General features: G+C 37.3%; 1 long non-coding RNA gene across 1 annotated transcript; it reads right to left on the bottom strand.

Moving 5' to 3' along the window:
* Positions 1 to 2837: 2837 nt before the first annotated feature.
* Positions 2838 to 12666, bottom strand: LOC120525481. The gene is made up of 3 exons (XR_005632961.1): positions 12067 to 12666; positions 9231 to 9296; positions 2838 to 3145 (listed from the first exon to the last, which is right to left on the bottom strand). It is a non-coding gene; the product is annotated as an uncharacterized LOC120525481 (long non-coding RNA).
* Between the last annotated feature and the right edge of the window lie 790 nt (positions 12667 to 13456).

The following is a 13456-nucleotide window of genomic DNA, read 5'->3' as shown; positions in this document are numbered from 1 at the left end:
TGATCATATGCCATCGAAAACACTAACAATTTAATAATAAAAGATTACTGGTGGAACAGGGCATCTTGCTCTTTACTCCACAGCACAGCTGCCTGATAAATGTATGTTTCAAACAACTACTAGTTTTGCATGCTTGTATAGAAAATATGTTTTATTACTGTAGATTATGTTTTACACCCACTAAAGGTTTCCTCTTGGAGGATATGCCTAATTATTTCATTAGTACGTTTACCATTTTGCCTTTAGTAATTACTGTTCATAGTTTTCCAGGCATACACATGTTTCTGTGATAGGAAAGTCAACCTGTATTTGTCCATTGGTGCCTGGATATAAAGCAACAAATTATTTTGTAATATTAACTGCCTTTTCTTATCTCGTCTTATCACTTTTGTTTTATCCAAGGTGACTTGAATTATAAGGACATGTCACAACTGTTAACAGATATTTTTACAGCTGGAGCATGGGCAAGTTAAATGTTTTTCTCAGGGTCACACAGAGAGGCAGAGTGGGAACTGAACCAGCCAACTTGAAGTTGCATTAATCACTTCAGCACACTGCCTGTTTGTAGGCTAGCTACGAAATACAATATGGAGAGTGCAGTGTTAGTTTCATAGGGATTCCTATTAGTAGATAGATAGATTTTGAGCATTTTGAGGGGAGTTTTTCTAGAAAAAAATTGTATGCTGCACTGGCTAAAACACTGACTTTAAATTATAAGATTGACAGTTCAAATCCTGCCTCTGTCTTAGTGTCTGACCCTGGGCAAATGACTGCTTGGTGCTCTCTAACTGTAACAAATATCTGTAAACAATTATAATATATAATTGGATAAAGACAGTAACTGAATATATAATCATCACAATAAAAATTGAAAAAAAAAGAAATGTGCAGTGTATAAAAATAATTTTAAATTAATGTAATGTCACGCATGTATGCTTAGGGACCATCCAAAGGGCCAGACAATGCCAGCGCTGAGCATGAGGTAGTTGCTGCTGCTGCTAACTGTATCTCTGGTTTCCTCCACAGTGTTGACCCGTTGCCTGTAGAGGATATCTAACCTCGTCCCCTTCAGGTATCACAAGCCTCAACCCCTTCTGGGACAGGAAGAATATAAACGGGGCGCAGAGCCAAAAATGTCATTAAAAAAGCCCAGTATGGAACGCTCAAGAAGTGTTTGCTGTATGAGAAGCACAATCCTTTTTTTTACTTTACAAATTTGCACATTTTTAACGTTTGCTTTCATTTATTATTAAACAGGTGTAGCTGGGTTGGCACCCCAAAGATTTCGAAGCCTCCAGTATTCATCACTTTACAGTATTACATGTATCATACATGCAGATGTCATTTTGATGTATGTACACATATAATGCAAAGAGTACTGTTGTGATAGTTGTGTTTGTCCATCTGTCTCTGGCTATCTGAATTTGGTATTTTGTACTTGGTACACTGTATGAATGTCCAAATGAAATATCCATCCATCCACCCATTATCCAACCCGCTGAATCCGAACACAGGGTCACGGGGCCAAATGAAATATCAGCTACAAATTGTTTGATTTTGCTCAAATTTGACACATTTATTCTTCAAGTATAGTCTCATTTTCATTGAAATATCTCAAATACAACACACACATCTCTGAAATTTCAGAAGCCCCTGACTGAAAATCATTGACACATTTTTTAACTCCTCTGTCTTAAAATAGAGAAACATTATGTGCAACTTTTTTCGCACCTAGGGCAGGCATGGCATGCTGAAGCAGGAACACCTCACTGCAGGATGTGGAATGGAGGGGTGGTCAGTAGTAGGTGGGCCTGAATGGCGGAGTTTTACGATGTAAGAAGGGTACAAGGTTAGATTTGTATTAATTTTTCAGTTTGTTAATAATGATATTATATATTATTTGTTTATTCAATACGATAGTAATGATATTGTTTATTTATTCCTCACTACTGATGAGTGAACCAAGCTGAATTTGCTTCACCTCAGTTTGGTGAAAATACAGAAATATTTTGCAATTTAGCCAAACTCAGCAAAATGCATCATAGGAGGGGAGGAAGAAACTGAACAAGTTTTTTTGAGTGTGCAATCGTCTTTTAAGTGTCCACTAGCCTGGTCTGATTAAGGTGTTTAAAAATGTGAACTGAGTTATGAGACAGCAGTGCTAAACAGTGCACTACCATGCTTCACTGAGATAAAATTAATAGAATAATATATCAGAACAGAAAAATCTTGTAGCCATTGACTGACATGAAGTACACATTTGCTGTGGCTTTCCCCTCACAGATTCCATAGCAAATACCCACCTCTCTAGAACCGAACAAGTTTTTTCCTGATGCTTCTGCGTGTTCACTGCTGCTGCTAATAAATAAGTTCAACACTAAAGCACATGGTGTCTTCCTGTTTGCATCAACCGCACAGTACTCTGAGTAATACTATTAAATCAGTAGGCTCATGTATTACACACATGCAAGTCTCTACAAAAAGACATTACGTTTTACACACAAATTCACTGACACATAGATAGATAGATAGATAGATAGATAGATAGATAGATAGATAGATAGATAGATAGATAGATAGATAGATAGATAGATAGATAGATAGATAGATAGAAATGAAAGGCACTACATCACAGATAGATAGATAGATAGATAGATAGATAGATAGATAGATAGATAGATAGATAGATAGATACTTTATTAATCCCAAGGGGAAATTCACATAATAAAGTATCTATCTATTCAACATTTACAGTTTCCTTCTGCATGTACATTATGTATTTAAATGTATATGCAAATTTTTCACTAATTTTTATCCCACTGCTAGGATCAGGTGCTGCAGCTCTGTGATGTCTCGCTAGTCTCGTAAAGCACTGGGAAAAAAGTATGTCTAAGCCAGCCAGATGGTGAGTTTCTAGGAAATTATTCAGTGAACAATCTAACCAGCAAACACAAGATGTTCGCTGTGAAAAACGTTGACTTTTGTCGACTGACACTATTCATCACCAAACCAAGTTAAGTACCGTCACTTAATGCATCAGAATGCAGGAGTAGGTCTTGCTATAAGCTATTATATGGCTTCTGCTGACACTCCATCCCGTGGTAGCTGACTTCTCCTGCTCCTTGAAATCAATGCATGGTCATGCCTGTAAAAGTAAAAAATAATATGTGTTGAAATGTATGAGCGATGGCTCTGTGACACTTTATGCTACCGTGATGAAATGTGCATTCAGTATTTACATTACAATAAAGCAGCCTCATGGCTGCATTATCTAAAGATTTTAATGGTTCAATATTTCCTTCACATCGTAATTTAGCAGCAAAGCACCACAATAATCTGCTATTTATCATGTTCGGGTGCAGCAAACAATTTTAGCTTGAGACTTCAGCCGAGATTATTAACTCTCCATCAAGAAGTATTTTGAAAAATTTGAACTGTAATTAATCACAGGCCCTTCTCATCCAACAGCATCTAAGAATAGCGTATTAATTTGTTTGACCTGAGCTGGATTCTGCAATCTATAAATGCAATTTCAGCCACATTTTGTAAAATGATATTAGGAAATATATTTTATGTGCAGTACTAGTACATGTAATCACATTCTATTATCACTTCTTCTTCTTTTGGCTGCTCCCATTTAGGGGTTGCCACAACGGATCATCTTGTTCCATATCTTACATTCAATTATCACTATTACTTTAGAATATCCCTCAATGTTACAAAAATATGTAACTAACAAAATTGTGATAAAGTATTTCATGAAGTACCGGTAAGTAGAAAACTTTAAAATCAGCTAACAAAGTGTACAAGCACCCAGAGTTTTACGCCATGTATATACAGTGTATGTTTTATTTGTTGAATTCTGTTATTACTATTTATTTCTGTGTGTGATTTCCAAGACAGTAATTTGGCCGTCTTATTTTGTAAAGTCCCTTTCAGGCTGATCATTATCACAAAGCACCGTATACCAGGAGCACACATGCAGCATCTATCCATTCATTACCCAGCCCACTTTTCAGGGTCACGGGGAGGTGAAATCTATCCCAGCAGTACAAGAGAGCCACTAGACACTGGACAGTGTAGCAGTCCGTCAAAGGGCACCCTGATTCATATGGGCACACTGTTAAAAACTGGGCCCTTTTAAGGTTTAATTTGCCCATCTTTGGTAAAAAGTCAGATTACATTGGAGAAACTAAAGCAGACATGGGGAGGATGGACAAATTCCATGAAGAGAAAGGACCAGGCCAGGATTCAAAACCTTTTTCTAAAGCTGTGAGGAATAACAAACTCTAAAGTTACTATATTTTCACTGATTACTTGCAACAAAGAGGAAGAATCAAGCTATTTGAAGTACATACGATACTACATTCAGACCTGCACAAAGCATTTTTAGAATAACCTGCTTCTCTATCAAATACATCTCTTGAGCACCACCTACTGGCTGACTCTGTAATGATCTAATCCTCACATTTTTTGCAAACTTCTGCTAATCCTTCCTTAAACATTCCAACAGGAGATAGGGTGAAATGACACATTTTATTAGCTAACTAAATAGATTACAAATGCAAGCTTTTTGAGGCAGCTAAGGCCCTTTCATCAGGCAATACATCGAAAGTTTGCATTTGTAATCTATTTAGTTAGCCAATAAAAGGTGTCATTTCACCCTACTTTCTCCTGTCTCAATCTATGGCTAACACGGTACAACACTCTACTGCTTTAAACATTCCAAAAAAGTGCAGTGTCTCAGCCAAATATACCGTTAGGGGGTAAAAAGTATCATCGTTTACTTGACCCATGTCCTTTGACTGTATTAAATAAAAGGGTAGCTGCTCTAAATTAAGTGGGTATGCTTTGGATGTGCATTCTTGAAGCAGTTTAGTTTGATTTGATTTTTGTTCCCAAGAGCTAGCCTTAAAAGACACAGCCTAAAGCTAAAAATAAGACCGCTGATAAATCAGATCCCATACATCAACTGCCTGCCACACTCCCAGCAAGGACATCCGAGCAACACAATACAGCTGAGCTTGTGTGAAAGAATAGGGCAGCATGGAAGAATCCAGGCTTTGTCTCCTTCGGATTAGGATCAGGTGTATCTTTGGGAAACTCTGCAAGACCTATCTTCTCTCACTTTGAAATCCCTGGGTAAAGGAAAAGGATTAGGTATTTTCTCCTTCATCTATCAGAAACCTGCAATGGGAAAGTAATGGCAAAAAAAAAAAAAAAACTCCTGACCTTACACTGATAGCAACCTTAGCCATTCTCAGCCGTACCCCCGGTGTTAAGCATGTCAAACAGCTTCTCTTTATTTCTGCATGAGGGGCACAGCAGGATTATCGAAAATGTTAGTTTGCACTGCTTGCCCGTGGAATGCTGGCTCTAAATGACAGCAGGGCAGTGACTAGACACTAAAAGGTTAAGAGCAGAATGCAAACTATGCTTAAAATCTTCCCACCAAGTCCATCTTTCTTTACTTGCTTGTTTCAAGGGCAGCCCCCTCCTCCACTTTGCCGATGAAGTTGACTGATAAAACTGCTTTTATTATTTTTTTTCTCACCTGATGAGAAAATGGCCTCTTTTTTGCCATGAGAGGCCCTTTTGTTACAGACTGGCAGCATGTTACCAGTCCTTAGAACTTGCAACCTTGTGGAAAGCTGAAGCCTGTAAGATTTCTCAGTCACGGGTCACAGACTGTGTGGTGAGTGGGTAAACAAGAGTGTAAGTGTACTGAAACTCGGGCTGCACCTTTCCCGTTAACGCTATCCTGCCAGTGACAGATCAAACCTGAATGTGTGCCAGACATGAGTGCTACAGAGAGGTTAGGATAAGTGAAAAATGGAAGCTACTGTACTCTTGTATTATGAAGGAACTGTTGTTACTCAAAGATACTGCATGAAAAAAAATGGGAGGGTGCTGCATGGACATCTCTGTTGGCATAAATGGTAATGTAGCGGTTTAGTGGCTGCTATAAAGATTTCATTTTGTGTGCTTTTTATGCATTGCAGGAGATCATTTGGTAGTAGCCAAGAGATAGAGTATTCATTAAGTAAGGCTAAAATGAAGAAACAAATAAACAAAAGACAGCAAAAATGAAGAAGTAGTATGGTCCAGGGTAAATCGAGATTCATTCTTGCTTATAGTTGAAGCAGAATCTATGAAAACATCTAAAAGGTATCAGGATGAGATACTGGGACAGCATAGCCATTATAAAACAACTAAAACAAGCTTCATGGGCTGAATGATCTCCTCTTGTTCGTGCAATTTCTTATGCCAGAACAACATGCAACACATTTACATTCTGTTATGATTTTACTTTGTTTTTAATGTTTCTTAGCTATTATTTGGAGCTTCTTTCTGATCTCTGTATGATGCGCATTAGCAGTTTTTGACTATGAAGACTCCAAATATCTGAATTTTTTTTGTACATAAACTTTATTTCACTTTGTTAAAAAATAGTTGGCACTGTTTCTGTCACAGTTTCACTTTGTTATGAGAGACACCATTTTGTGAATCTCATTGCTAAGACATGGCTCATAGTTGCCAAGGGCACAATCATGGAGGTTGTGACGTTTAATGTGAAAAGTTTAAAGGTCAACACCAGTGGCCATATTTTCATCCACGTCTGCAGATAATTTCCTAAAAGATTTAGAGCTATGGTTTGTTCTCCATGCACTCAAACATATTACTTTTTTGGGAAATCTTTTGACTTTTATGATTTTTATGTTTTGTTTTTTGACTTGGCACATTTGCGTGTATTTTGACTATGTCACATTTATTGGACCATGTTTTTTAAAATGCTGTCTCCCCATTTGAGACAGTATACACTCTCAGGTGCCATGATAAACAAGAATATAGGTATAGTAAATATGTATTTTAGACTGAAACCTTTCCTGTGATATGTAAAATTACTAGCGAGAGATAGCCTTGCTATATTTGGTTCATAGCAGCTACTCAGACAAGTCTTTACAGAGACAGTGTTGGACATCCCCGCATCTCTTGTGTGGATGAGCCTCAAATATTACCCCTTACAGATATAATACACCTATGGATAAGGTGGAACAGTTCAAAAAGGAACACAACAGAATGAAATAGCATATTGTATGGCCTTACCAGTCACATGGCCTGTACAAAATCTATAATTCATCAGTTATATAATATACTAGCTGTGTAAGCCCATGCTATAAAAAGCTTGGGATCCTAGAAACTATTGAAATCGTCAGAAAAAAAAATGAAATGTAGAGATGTCAGGTAATGGAAAGGAACTACTCTCTCTCCTAGGAGGATTTGTTTTGCCAAAGTGCTTGCATCGCTTGTGCAAAGTTAAAAGGGATACCGTTTTGCCGATGTTAGCGGCTAAGCGACTTTATCTTTCTTCTGAGGTTTTGTTTTGCTGACGTGCTTACCACACTTATGTTATTAGCGGCTAAGCAAATTTTCTGTTTCCTCAGAGGTGGAGCCCTTACCAGACAGACAGAAACACACACTTCCACGTGTAGACATTTATATATAAGATATATGATCAGTTTATAATTGATAAAGTACTCCTCCATTTGCTGGATTACACACAAGAAGGAATTACAGTCGGTCATAATCGGTTTATGGAGCATGGTGAGAAGACCATGCTCAGTGGAGTTAAAAATAGCTCCCTAATCGGGTCTACAAAAATATTTTATAAAGGTTATTTAGAAGCTACTCCATGAAAAATACAGGTTACATTGTGCCCTTGTCAGATGATATACGTTTTGATAAGAACAGGGCACTGTAACAGTTTTTGTTTATAAGAAAAAAATATCTGATATGTTCAAGTGGGGGGCAATCACAAGTCCATGACCGGTAATACCACCTCTGAGCATAAGAAGGAGCTGTTGGTAACACTTTCTACACTTTTAGCTCCAAGACAGGCCAACCTTAGAAATTCTAACACCGTTGCTATGGCTGCCAAACTGGATGTCCCACCCCATTCCACCTCAGATGAGATATAAAGGATGAGACCGGAAGTCAGCATTCATTTGTAGAACCTGCATCCGAGTGTGCACTTGAACCCTTCAGATGTATTTATTTACATATGAGTGATCACTGAAACCTATGTCATCATTTATTGCTGTTTGTTACATTCACTTTGTTAACACTAACCTATTGTCTTTCTTTCATTATTATTTTATGCTGCTTAGCCTTATGGTATCCAACTATTCTTTTCACCTGCTTTGTTTTTCTAAACTGGTAGGTTGTTAAAAGTAATGGAAATGTGTCACAGACATAGAATAGTTCCTGTTGTACCGACAGGAAACAGCTTCCTACTTCCCAGCTCTTGTTGAAACGACTTTATAAAATGTAGTTGTTGGATAGAAAAAGCCCCATTGCCATTCTAGCTCATTCAGTCTAATTACAAAAGCATAATGTATTGAGTGGTAGTTCAATTGTATCATATGCTTTGCGCTCGTCTTCTTCCACTCCAGTTGCACATTCAAAAAAATCTGATTAAGTTGTTTATCAGCAACAGACAGCCAAAATGATGATGAAAGTACATGATGACAAAGCCCTGACAAGTACTATCTCTAGTCTGAAGAATAAAAATAAAGTGAAGAACTACTGTTTAGCCCTTTTGCTGTGCACTGTAAAAAGGGAGAACCTACCTATTTTAAGTAGCTCCCAATGGACTGCAGTAAACAAAAAGCAAGCTGCCTAAATAAACCAGAACTCAAAAATAAGACCTGCTGGCAAAAGTAAAGGAGATAATGTGAAAAACTGCACAGGCACAGATGGCAAAAGGATTTTAAGCAAATGTAGGTTAAAAGGCAAATTTTAGAAAAATCAATCAGCCCTAATCTGACCATGCGTATGACAAAAATTACAGTTCTAATATACACTAGCCCAACTTAGAACCCTACAAAGGCAGAACACATAAGTAAAAATAACACAAAAAAACTGACTATGCCAAAAAGTCTGTGTATATGATATCACAAAATGGTGACGAAGACCCCATAATATGTTGTGAAGAAAGAATTAGAGACAGCACACTCATAAAGATTTGGGATGGAAGCCCCATAATAGGACCTTTCCAGACTGAAATTTCCAATAAATGAATCAAACAGAGGACCACATTTCGGGAGGTGAATGGATTTTTATAGTGAACTGTCAGGAAATCAGATACAGAGAGAATGCTGGGAAAACAGAAGGATGAAAATGACGTAAAAACATGAAGCCAGAAGTGCAGATGAGGTCAGAAGTAATACCTTTGTTATTGTGCATGTGAGATCGTCTGCCAGCATTCAAAACGGAGCATTTATTCTTCTGTTTTTCTGTTGAATAAGAGAGAGACATGATAAATGTGTTATCACATTTCGTTGAGCCCGTCAGCTGCTCCCTAAGCGTACGTGTGTGACAATGTCGGCATGATGTGATTGTCATGATGGACCTCTGGAGATTGACAGCAAACAAAGCAAAATGAAAAAAGAGGCAAACAAATTATAAAAAGATCAAACACAGCACCCCAAAGTCAGTGAAACGATCATCTGGGAAACCTTTCCTCTACCCAGTATTTACAAGAGAAACAGCACACTCCAGGTTTAAAATGTGTGGTGGAAGTGTTGGGGCCAAAAGCCATATCTCTATGGACGGTGATAATGAATGTTTTCAGTAAAAACCTCATAAATATTAGCAGCCACTTTTTCATAAGGAATATTCCTTTAGCCCACGTGGCTAATGTATTTGCTATCGTGTATGCCAGCAAGAGACATGACACAGCCCTGGTGTAAAAGCAATACAAGCTAAAGGATAAAGATTTTGACTTTAAGCCACCAGGTTTTTGACTGCCATTAATCAATGTCTTAACCTGAACAAGTCATTTAATCAGCCTATACTCTAATATTAACATCTACTGTATATGTAAACAATCATAATTTATCATAATCTTGTAAACCACTTTTAGTTTACCCAAATAATAATAATAATTAACAAAGCAAAAATCATGACACCATGTAATGAAAGACTGTCAAAATTTCATACGGCAGTTGACCTAGTGCAGTGTTTCCTAACCTCGGTCTGGGGGCCCACTGTGGCTGCAGGTTTTTGTTTCAACCAGATTCCTAATCAGTGACAACATCTGATAACACTGATCTCATTTCATTAGCTAGCATTATTTTTCTTTTATTCGACATTCAGAAAAGCATAGCAGCGTGATTTTTACATTTCTAAGACATTTAGAACTATTTCTGTTTTGCTATAGATTTAAATGCTTAACACTCTTTTGTTGACTTCATTATATTTCGTCCTTTCTCTGTGTGTTTTTCCCCCTTCGTTGTATCTTAATAATGACAATTTAAAATGAGCAGAGCAGACACGCTGGCAAACAACACTGAATAATCAAAGGCTGCAACTACTTTAGCATCAGACCCACTAATTAGTAAATAATGCATTAATTAAACAATTAGAACACCTAGAAAAGTAGAATGAAAATCAAGATGAAAAGAAAAGATACATTATTCCTATATAACTGCTTGGTACATTTTAATATTTTTTTTTTAGCGAACTTAGTCTATATTGTTCCCTAAACACAGAACTTAGGAAATAGCACATCACTTAATTAGCCCAGGAGTCCAATTAAAAACAGACACTGACTGGAACAAAAAGCTACAGCCACAGTGTGCCTCCAGGACAGAGGTTGGGAAACACTGATCTAGAGGAAAGTGCATGACTCCAATGAGTTTTTAAAGTGACGAGTATAGACTAGCAGGCTTTTCATTTTCTTAGTGACTCCACTTTCTACATCAATATTTACAAAAACCCTCTACAGAAAAGTCAGAATTCACTACACCACTCATACAGCTGTGCCACAAGGTATTCTTTGGTAAAGACATTCTATTAGAACATTCAAACTATTGTAATAAAGAACAGGCCATTCCTCCCAACAAGCTCAATCATCGTCATCTCCAAGATTGTCCAAAATAACATCAAGTCAACAATATCTCACGAAAGCACACTATTATGTGAATTTCCCCTTGGGAATAATAAAGTATCTATCTATCTATCTATCTATCTATCTATAAAGTGTTTATGGCAGTGTAAACTGTTCCACTTTACATAAGGCTTTCTATAAGGTACCCACATGCCATCCTTGAACAATCTTTGTTCATTGTATCAGATGGGCATGTATTGCATACACTTTACATTCCATTGTTTAAAAACTTTTACATTTTCTGTGGAAAGTTCTGCTTTTCTGATAACCCTTGATGCCGTAGGTGGCATTGTGTTGAGCTGACCTGCTGTAAAACACTACACTTGAGATGCTTTAATTAATGAAAGTAAAAATGTAGTCCACCACTCCCACAAAACTATGAAGTCAAGTTTTCTAACATTTGGGTAAATTAAAGTTAACTCAGCTGGAATAAATTCAATAAAAACAATGGGGTCAGAAGGAAGAACATCAGTTTGAGTTCACTGGTTATTTTTTGTACATTTCATCCAAGAATTAACAGTTTTAAATGGCTTAGAGCCAGGCCCCTCTGGTTCTAAATGTTAAACATCAGAACTGGAGAAATAGATGGCTACTATGTCTTCAGTGGTGTCAGTTATACCTTTTTTACACAATTGCAGAATATAGTCCAAAGAGATCTATAACTTGAGGTGAAATAACAGTTAATGTCATGTGGTTTAGTGTATTTGTACAGAATATTGAATCCAAATAATATAACACATGATTCAGATGAGAGTGGAAACAAGTCATGAAGGAGCAGAGGTGAACAAAAATCAGTCCTCTTTCAAGATTGGCATAATACAAAGAATAAACAGAACACATTTTCTTCTCTATAGAGCAATGTTGGCCTGGACTCAAATCTGTACCTCACAGATGCTGCCTAAAAACAATTTTCAGTTTATCAGCTGGAACAGGAGTCACTTGGTCTTGGCCAATAGCACCCTGTTGATTTTCCCTCTCTGTCTCACTGAGGCACTGTGGGTAGTATAATGCTCATCTCTGGCCCCCTGGCCAGACGCCTCCGCACTATTCTGCCATGCAAGACTGCTTTCAGTCCTACAGGCGACTGAACAATTTTGTACTTTGCAATGACTCACCCCTGCAAACAGCCTGGATCTCAAGACAACATTTGTAACATTCTGCAAACGTTCCATTTGTCTGAAATGTTCAGTGTATTCAAATAAACTAGAAGTGCATATTGGATGACTCATATCTAAAAAAGAAAGTTTTTTCTTTCTGTAGGGAAGATTAAAAAAGAAAAAAAAATTAGCTTATGGCATTAAATTCCGACTTTACACTTTTCTTCGTTTTCAAGGCACACTCTAGCATGATTCACTGAGAGTTTGGAAGCCAAAAGCAAGATTGGTGACCTTCAACTGTACATCCAGTTTAATAAAATTATGGCATTTGGAGTGCTAATAAATTATTTCCAAGTGACCTCCAGCCAAAAATGCACAGTAGCTACTGGAAGTTCTTCAAATGTTGACTGATATTCAAAAGTAGAACAGTAGCAGTAACATTACTAAATCTGAGAGTTTAGCACAGTGACATTAATGAACTCTACCCATATTCCATTCCTCATAGCACAATAGCATATTAGGTGCTTTAACTTAAAACGGTTAAAAGTGCTATCCTGATCATCCAAGCCAAAGAGTTCTGCATGTTCACAAAAGCTTAGCTTCAAGGTACCTAATGATCAACAGTAGCTCAATCTCTTTTACATACACTTCATTTTTTCAGTGTTACTACAGTAGTAAGCTTGGGACAATTCTTGGTAGACTGATTTGCTGTAAAAGCTTTCACTTTTCTGCACAGTAGTATTGTTCACAGTCAAGACTTTTGCAGAAGAAGTTTTATTCAGCTACAAGTAGAAAACAGAGATCAACAGTTCTCAAATAGAAGGGAATTGAAAAGGAGGTGAAATTCGTCACTATAATGATAAATTTGAATATGATTTTTGAACATGAAGGATTGTACCATGTCTTGAGGGGGTATCAAGATAGGCTTGTATGCATTTCAAAGGTAAGGAGTTATTGAGACCGCCTATGTGTTCATCGGGTTCTCAAATAAAAGGGAATGGAAAACATGGTCAGATGCAGCATAGGTGGAAGTACAAAACATCTATCCATCCATTACCCAACCCGCTATATCCACACTAACTACAGGGTCACGGGGGTCTGCTGGAGCCAATCCCAGCCAACACAGGGTGCAAGGCAGGAAACAAACCATGGGCAGGGCGCCAGCCCCCCGCAGAAGTACAAAATATGATATACAGAATTTTAATCAAATATTTTTAATCAATACATGACGATTACAATTTAATATAAACATATAAGTTGCAACAATGAATTATTTAAAGCATAAGGTAATGAACTGAAGGTAACTAAAGGATTAACGAAACGCGGCTTAAAGCTTGGACACGTGAGGCCTTTGCCTCATCTAGAGGAGCCACCAAGATAGTTACTAAAGTTAAAATGAAGTAGATGT

Source organism: Polypterus senegalus, chromosome 3 (assembly GCF_016835505.1).
Source record: "Polypterus senegalus isolate Bchr_013 chromosome 3, ASM1683550v1, whole genome shotgun sequence".
Taxonomy (NCBI): domain Eukaryota; kingdom Metazoa; phylum Chordata; class Cladistia; order Polypteriformes; family Polypteridae; genus Polypterus; species Polypterus senegalus.
The sequence above is the reverse complement of the archived record's forward strand: the minus strand, read 5'-3'. Positions and strand labels throughout refer to the sequence as shown.